The sequence below is a fragment of the Musca domestica genome, unplaced genomic scaffold, assembly GCF_030504385.1.
Source record: "Musca domestica strain aabys unplaced genomic scaffold, Musca_domestica.polishedcontigs.V.1.1 19, whole genome shotgun sequence".
NCBI classification, from domain to species: Eukaryota; Metazoa; Arthropoda; class Insecta; order Diptera; family Muscidae; genus Musca; species Musca domestica.
In genome coordinates, this window is record NW_026712245.1 from 5,039,469 (window position 1) to 5,048,672 (window position 9,204).

Here is a 9,204-nt window from a genome sequence, read left to right on the forward strand (position 1 = left end):
TTGGAAATTAATTTTCGTGTGAAAATGGGGGTCATTGTAGTCTGGGTGTCATCTTGCCATTCATTGTCCCAAGCGAGGAGCGCAAAAAACCCAGATGGCAATAACAATAAATGATTGCACAAAATGTGAATGAGGTGGCGTCTTCACGGCGAATTAGTAGGCAGTTTTCCCAACGCACTAATCAAACAACAACAAAAAACAGGGGGTTCTGGTGTTGTAAATCTCAATTAAATGGGGATTTTTTTTCGTAAAGGTGACGACAATTTCGAGACTTTTTAAATAAGACATCTCTTTTTAAGCAACATCAGTTGTTTTTTATTCTTTAGGTGAAGGCAAAATATTTTTGAGAAGTGGAACTGAAAAAATCAGGCATTCGGAAATCATCTTAAATACAGAATTTAATATAGCATCGGTGGTTCAGTGGTAGAATGCTCGCCTGCCACGCGGGCGGCCCGGGTTCGATTCCCGGCCGATGCAATTCGAACTTTTTTTTGAGTACTAAAACTATTTTTTTTAATTTGGAGTTTTAGTAGCCATAATATCGTTACAATCTACAACAATCTTCGCGTTTAAAATCGCAGTACAATAGATTATAAAAAAGAGCTAAAATAGAATTACTTATATCGGCGTTTTACATCACAAACTAATATAAATATAGGGAGCGAAGTTCCCTCTCTTTTAATTTGTTTTGAAAATATCGACTTGCATTGCCTGAAATGCTCGGCCCCATTATTCGGTATTTGATGACGGAAAACTGTCTATGCAGGTCCACGTCTTCATTTAGCCCACATATAACGGCACCTCCCTTTATTCAGTATTTTGATGATATTAGCGGCATTATAACCTGAATTGTTTTAAGTCTCATGATATTAGCCACATTTTTTACAGGGATTGTTTCAAATTTCGTGTTTGAAGTTCGTAATGGGTACTACAGTAAAAAATGACAAAAAAAAAATACTTATGCAGGACCACGTCGTCGTATAGCCCCCATTTAACTGTTTTCCTTTGAGCGGTATTTTTCGACGAATTTTTCCTTCAAAATGTTGGAGGGTATTAAAAGTTCGGCACGATCGAACTTGGCTGTTTTACTTGTATGTACTCAAAATCCAGAATTTATTCACTCTGACAATTATTTTTATACCCTCCACCATACATAGTATGGAGGGTATATTAAGTTCGTCATTCCGTTTGTAAATCATCGAAATAATCAGTTTAGACCCAACAAAGTATATATATTCTTGATCAGCGTAAAATTCTAAGACGATTTAGTCCTGTCCGTCCGTCCGTCTGTTGTAATCACGATACTGTCTAAACGAATTAGATAGGAAGCTAAAATTTTGTACAGATCTCTTTTTTGTCTGCAGGCAGGATGGGTTATATCGGTCCACGATATCGTATAGCCCCCATATAACGGTACCCCCCGATATTCGGTATTTTGATGATGTTAGCCACATTTTTCAATGGAATTGTCTGAAATTCCACCCAAGAAGACCCTTGTGAGTATTTTATCCCCTGAGAGAGAATTGTCTATATAGGTCCACGATATCGTATAGCCCCCATATAATAATTTTAAAGACTTTAACAGAATTTTTAATGGGTTTTATGTTTTTGAAAATTTTTTAATTCGTTCCAAATGTTGGAGGGTATTCAAAGTTCGACCCGGCCAAACTTACTGCTTTTTAACTTGTTTAAAATTAAAATTTTCAGACAATCAAGGGTTTATTTATTATTTAAGTTTTTCTTTTTCGGAAAGGACGACAAAAAAAGAGGTAAACACCTCCTTCTTTTCTTTTGAAGTTTACGGAGGAGGTTATTAGTAAAGCCATTGTACAATGGACCCACATCCAATTTTTCAGTCCAAAACTATTAACTATCAACGTCTACATATATGAACTCTAGATCAAATTTCAACTAACACACCTCAGGTACCAAGAATTATATATATTAATTTTCAAAATTTTATCTCCATTCCTTTCAACCAAGACCAAATATAGTACAATTTAGTACAAGTAGAGTAGGCATATCCAAAACCAGCTCCATCTCTCAACCACAGACACCAACAGTGACATCCATACCAAATTCCGGTATTCCATCCCTTTCCCTTCATCCAAAAAGCATTTTTTTTCTCGGTAACTCGAAAAATGTGTTGGAGAATCGCACTAAAGGGTATTCTTTCAACCACATGCACCAACATTCATATCAAATTTCAGGTGTATTCCTTTACACTATACCAAATTTAGTTCCATTTAGTATTTCCTTGCAAATATAGGACGCATTTCCGAACCACCACCAAATATTAAATCAAACTTCAGAATTTTATCTCAATCTCTTCATCCTGCCATTATAGTACCCATTTCGACCGCAACTGTGTCTCCTCGAGTAGCGTTGCTGGTATCCTGGCGTTTTGCGCGGCTGTGGCTCGTCGAAGTCTATGGAAATTATTATACCAGGGGCTTGCATGATGGTTGGCAGTATTCTTCTTTCTCTTTTTTCTAATTATTTTTATGCTTAACCCTCTATGAGGCGCACCCCACAACCTCCATATGTCCAGTCTAAACATGAACAGCGACCCTAACACAAAATTTCATGTTTCATCTGCTCAGCCAATGTCAATTTGTACTAAAGGATCCCAATACAAAATTCCAAAATCACTGCTCATTCGTTTCATAAACAAAACTGTTCCAAATTTAGTACCATTTAGTACAGTTAGCATATTTAGTTCACGTTTTGAAAACATACTTTCCTATCGTGATTCTCAAAGCAAATTTCAAGTGGTACCATTAGAGAACTTTCGTAACCTTTGCATTTCAAAAAAGCCTTTGGTACACCTATGCTGCACTCCATCAGAGTCACCCATCCCTTTCCGTTTGTCCAATAAAAATCATTTAATTTTTATTACATTTAGTACTTATATTATCCTTTTAGAACGAGTTGACAAAAACCCAGTCTTATCTCACGCCGAAACACCAAGACTGACCAATCTTTGCGTTGATTCAGTTCAGTCATTCATTTATTTCGCTAATCGTGTATATATAGGTGACACTATATACCCAAAATGCAATGACTTCAAGAGGTCTTAATCCGAAAATTTCAAAAATCTATTTGTCACTTTGTCATCTAAACTTTTAAACATCGATACTAGTGAGTTTTTCCCATGCTATTGGAAAAATTGAAGTTTCTCACAAAGTGTGATAAAGTTAAAATACCAATTCAATAAAATTTGTAAATATGTTTTCAAGACCATTCAAGAATCTGATCTGCGAACGTAGGCATATTTTTCTCATTATTTGTTTGCTTAAGTAAAATAAACATATTTTTATGTTACAATATAAAATAATTAAAAATCTGCATATATAATCAGTATATAGATTCTGAAAGAATTCTATATAGCATCGGTGGTTCAGTGGTAGAATGCTCGCCTGCCACGCGGGCGGCCCGGGTTCGATTCCCGGCCGATGCAAATTAAATTTTTTGAAAACGCCTTAATTTTTCCGGACATTAAGGGGAATTCTAAGTAGTCAAAATAAAAGTCAATAGCTCAGAATATGTCAAAACTCTTCACTTCCCCTGTGCACCAGAAATTTGTAGATATTAAAAACCTATGTCTAGGTAAAATCCATACTTAGTCTGAGTTTATATAAAAATCTCCTACACATTATATCTTCTATTTTCATTACGCATAATTTTGTTAGGATTTATTGACCTGGTACGATCACATTTTTTTGGGGTTTTTAACTTTCTTGAAGAAAAGGTCATAGAAGACCCATTTTATAACTCGACTTTGGGTTAATTTCTTCTACGAAAGAATTCTCCATATTTTTGCCAGTAATATTGCACATGGATTCTAAGGAATCTTAAGTCGAATATTTTCCAAAATAGAAAAAATGACTGAAGTTTCCGCTCTATTTCGATTACCTCCCCTTATACACTTTCAAAACGACGGAAAACGTGTCTTATGATTTTAGCTTTCATAATCGCCTCTGTTTTTCTTGTTAAAATTTTTGAGTCGCACAATATAATATTTGGTACTAGAGATCAAATATAGCTTAGAAATGCATCTATCTCATATTCCGAAACAGTATTTGAGTAATTAGACAAATATGTTTTCAAAATATTTTTATTTTTTCTTTCTCACGATATATTTATTAATAACTTGTTTCTAAAGACATACGAAATAGCAAAATGGGAACTAATAACACGTGCGTAATGGCAATACAAATATAAGAATATGACTACAAAAGAATTGATCGCCCGAGCAGGGACTTGAACCCTGGACCCTTGGATTAAAAGTCCAATGCTCTACCGACTGAGCTACCCGGGCACATAAAAAACATCCGTCCCAGTTACATTCACAATGTCAACAGCCCTAAATAAATGCGTCAATGAATTAATTCCGTTCTGAAAATATTTGTTTAACGGCGTAGAAAATACTTCTGGTTAATGTTATGCCTGATGCCTATAACTTGTTTATTTAGTCTGGTTTAATTGAATATTTCTATTTCCCGAATTAAAAATACAAACAACACAAATATAAAATTATGTTTTCTAATTTCGAAAAAATGTGTTTTCAAAATAGGGGTTTTAAAATAGAATCGAAACAGAGACACACAAAGTATTTGAAATTTGTCAGAAATTGTGTTCAGTTCAGACTTTTAGATATAGAAATACCATAACTCAACCACTTGAAGATATTAAGAATAGATATGAGGAAATAAATTTTATACATTTTCCACTATCATAAAAAAAATAAATTTATTTCAAATAACAAAGAAAAAAATGAATAATAAAATTATTTTCGTGACGTTACTTTTATATTAAAAATATATTATTTTAAAATAAGTCACTCAAGACTACGAAAAATGAACCATTAATATTTTTTTCATTTTTAAATTAATAACATTAATTTTAAAACATACTTTCAGGTGTTTCAAATTTTCACCTGTCGCCTCGTTTATAAAAGACAAAGCTTTCTTTCTACAGACTAAAACACATGGATTTTTGTTTATAATTAACAGTGCCGAAAAAAGCTCAAGTTGCCAGACAAGTTGACGACCAACGAATACCACAAGCATTGAAAACACTCAGCGTTGAGAAAAAAAAAAATAACAAAAGCTTTCACAATAACAACAAACCAGCAACAATAAGACCTCACACAGTCAACAGAGATGGCAAACAGTCGATGAATCTTTCGAATAATATAATACCTATAGCTGTGGATGGAAAAAGATGTTCCTCTATATAAACGTTATACACATACAGGGTGAGATGAAAAAACTGCAACCAACATCAGACTGTTGTCATTTCTAAGCCAATCGTCTGACATTAAATTTATTTAATGACATTAAAATTATTCCAGTGACAGCTCATTATATTGTTTACAAGCGTACAAAAGCATTTTGGTGAGAATTTAGCAGAAAAAAAGTTATTCGTGATGTAATTCAAGCGTGATAGTGTGATTTCTTTATATTTGGCTGAAAAACCACAAGTGACTATCGTTAGAGCGCTCCGGCATTTAAATGTGAATAAATCTTTTGTGTCTCGTACCATCGCTCGTAGCGTAGCGCTTAAAAAAGTGGACGGAAGGCAACATCAGCAGAAATGGTTCGAAAAGTAAAGAAGCGACTTGATCGAAACACGCGTCGCAGTGGCCGAAAAATGGCTCGTGAGCTGAACATATCGCAATACCCGATTCGGAAAATATTGAAAAATGAGCTCGGGTTAAAGCCATTGAAATTCCAAAAAGTGCAAGAACTTACACCGCAACAGAAAGAAAATAGACTCAAAAGAGCTAAAGAGTTGCTTCGCTTGGCCGAAAGTGGTGAACTGCCGAATTTGGTTTTCTCCCCGATGAGAAAATATTCGTTGTCCAGCAGTTTGTAAACAAACAAACTGAACGTTTTTTCTTGCCAAAGATGTCAGCTGCAAATGTGCACCCTCGACTGGCCATTAGAACTCAAGCGCCGGCCATGCTGAGGGTGTGGGCCGCAATAACATAACCTTGGACATTCCAACAGGACATCGCGCCACCCAAGCATGGTTACAAAATGAGGTTCCTCGCTTTCTGTCCAGTGCACAATGGCCACCTAATTCTTCGGATACCAATACGTTGAACTATTGTGTCTAGAATACTTTGGAAAGCAAGGTTGGCACTAAAAATTCCAGAGTGTCGATTACCTCAAGGAAGCGCTTAGCAGGAAATGGGCCAAAATACCGCAGAGCAACATTCGGGAAGCGTGTGACGGTTTCATTGGTCGTTTGTAGGCCATAATTCGTGCCAAAGGTGACCAATTCGAACAAATCTAAACTTATTCTAAAATTTGATGCTATTTCCGACATTTGTTGCTTTCATTCAATAACATTAAAAAAAAAGAAATAAAAATTATGGCGTTTGACTTTGTCGCAGTTTTTTTATCTCATCCTGTAATGAGATATATAAGTATTGCAAATCGTGAAGTATCAGAAAGGGTACTTGATGGAGTAGACCGATATTGTCCATTTTCGCACCAGACCTATCAGCGATACAAAATTGGATGTTCCTTTCTTGCTTTATGTGATAAATTATTTTCAATGAAAATTTTGATCTTTGTGGGGAAGGTACCAGAAGGAGTGGATCAATATTGCTCATCTCTCAACTCCCTGAAACGGATTTATCCAAAGAGACCTAGGGGCTAAAACCGTTATTTCGAGAATCACGTTTTGAACGTGCACTTTATCAAATGATATATACCTTCTGTTGCCATTTGGCTGAGAGTATATAAAAGTAGCTATATTAGGCTGGGAAGAAAATTGCTAAATTTAAAAAAAGTCCGTTAAAATATAACGTTTTATTTTTAAAAATTCAAATTATCTGCCAGATAACTTGTTGGCTATTATGAACTCTAAATATCAAGTTTGAGATAATTCTGTTAAAAGATGCAGGTAAAACCTTGAAAATACTGAATATTATCAAAAATAACGTAATATGGGGCCTATATAAATTAGTGGATCTGAATCGAAGGAGAGAACAAGGAGAGAAGGGGAGAACAGAAATACCGAGAACCCCTTATTGCCAAGTTTCCTCTAATTTGGTTAGAAATTGTGGTAGAACCCCTCTAAATAACAAAAATATAGAGGTACCGCTATTTGAGGTCTATACTAAAACATGGACCAATATAGCCCATTTTCAATACCCATTAGCCAGCATATAACATAAACCTTTGTGCCAAAATTCAAAGTTGGAGATTAAATAATGAGGATTTCCATAAACAAACGGACGGACAGACAAACGGTTAGGAAATAGATCCACGATTTTCTAACTAGGAATTCTGAAAAATATTTTTAATTTTTAGAACAGTGTGGCTTGTTTGTTCGGGATACCGTAGTATTTTGTTTTTGTAAAATGGTCAGGCTTATTGTTGTTTTTATTGTTGTTTTTATAAAAACAACGTTTGTTTATTAGTGGAGAACGATGGTAATGTTTACCAGGGGGTAAGGCAGGGAATACCCAGGTTTCGGAAAGAGCCACCAATCCTCATTAGTTCCCTTGTTTTTTGTCTGAGATATTCTCCCCAGAAGTTATTTTAAAAATAACTTCTATGACAAAAAACATTTTTTACCCAAGTGACGAGATCGTAAGCTCAATAGAAGAGGAACCAAAGAATTAAATAAAACTAAAATTATTTTTGAAAGTCTTCTAAATCTTACAGAAAGATGAAAATGTTTATAAGTGCGGTTGTAAGATTTAGAAGACTTTCCAAAATAATTTTAGTTTTATTTGATTCTTTGGTTCCTCTTCTATTGAGCTTACGATCTCGTCACTTGGGTAAAAAAATGTTTTTGTCATAGAAGTTATTTTTAAAATAACTTCTGGGGAGAATATCGCAGACAAAAAACAAGGGAACTAATGAGGATTGGTGGCTCTTTCCGAAACCTAGGTATTCCCTGCCTTCTTACCCCCTGGTAAACATTACCATCGTTCTCCACTAATAAACAAACGTTATTTTTAATTTTTTCTTAGTTTATTCTCTCCGCCTCATTCCAACAGTATACTAAATCTATTCTACATTATTTTAAGATGAAAAAGAGTGTGAATGCATTGCACTTGTTTATTATCTTCCACAATACCACAGACCAGCCCGACAATGTCAAAGACAAAACCACACCGTACGACCAGAAGTATCTAAAATCCAGATCGACTACAGACAAGTCTGTAAAACCAAAAGTCTTGTAAAAGATGACAACTTAATGTCCATGCTATTCTTTTGCATCCACCCTCTCCCTTTCTATCTTTATCTCTTCCTACGCAGAACTTTACTGTTTAAAATTGCTTTACATATCCTAGCAAGTGTAGTTGATTGTGAATATGTATGTAAGTGAATCATTGTGTGTGTCTGTGCACCGTCTGTCTGTCTAGTTTATAAATATTAAAATGTTGCTTTAAACAACCTGTAAGCGGGAGAAAAGAAAACCAACCGAAGGGTTTGGCTGTTGGTTCAATTCTGATTTTATTTTTAAAATATGTTCCTTACGTACTACTAAAACTAATCTAACTTAACCTAGTCGCAGCCACACAATTGTTCTTATCTATTATTAGATTTAAAAGGAAACATTACATGGCTGCGTGTCCCTTCATTCAAGTGATCTTGGCTACCTACTGGCGCATCAATATCTGTGTGTGTGGGTTATGACCTTTATTATCCTACACATTATCGTATGCGACAGCGCACAAGATCACTGAATTGTACACATGTGATATTTTATGACCACTGGGAAATTGACAATTTTTAAATATTTATTTTTAATGGTTAGATTTTCCCAGCGCCTCAGCCGCACTCAAAAGTATGTACAAAGTATTTTGTACATTCTCCCGGGCGGCTTAAATGTGTATATTTTTAGTGGACTGTATTTAAAAATGGATCATGAAGAGGATTATATAAAAAATATTTAGACATATAGCTTTGAAAATGATTATATTATATAAATTATCCTAGGTAACCGCTTGCAGGAAACGGCTCCACTTATCTATCCAGCCTCGCTCGCCAATACCACCACCCTTATCTGCCGGTTTTAACTTCCAAGCTTTATAATTCTTTGGCGACTTGTGATTTGGTAGTTGCTGGCTGCGATCATCCAAGGAGTCATTTTTTCGTAGGGCATCCAAGGTTAGGTCATTGCTGATGTATTTTATACGCGGTTGCTTCAATGAGGATTCCCGGTGTTTGTTAT

The 9,204-nt window shown here is 35.1% G+C and overlaps 3 non-coding genes across 3 annotated transcripts; 2 read left to right on the forward strand and 1 right to left on the reverse strand.

Annotated features, from left to right (window-relative positions):
• The first annotated feature begins 406 nt into the window (after positions 1-406).
• On the forward strand, positions 407-477 carry TRNAG-GCC (transfer RNA glycine (anticodon GCC)). Its single transcript has one exon. It is a non-coding gene; the product is annotated as a tRNA-Gly (tRNA).
• A 2,912-nt stretch (positions 478-3,389) lies between these two features.
• TRNAG-GCC (transfer RNA glycine (anticodon GCC)) lies at positions 3,390-3,460 on the forward strand. Its single transcript has one exon. It is a non-coding gene; the product is annotated as a tRNA-Gly (tRNA).
• Positions 3,461-4,248: 788 nt separating this feature from the next.
• TRNAK-UUU (transfer RNA lysine (anticodon UUU)) lies at positions 4,249-4,321 on the reverse strand. Its single transcript has one exon. It is a non-coding gene; the product is annotated as a tRNA-Lys (tRNA).
• Between the last annotated feature and the right edge of the window lie 4,883 nt (positions 4,322-9,204).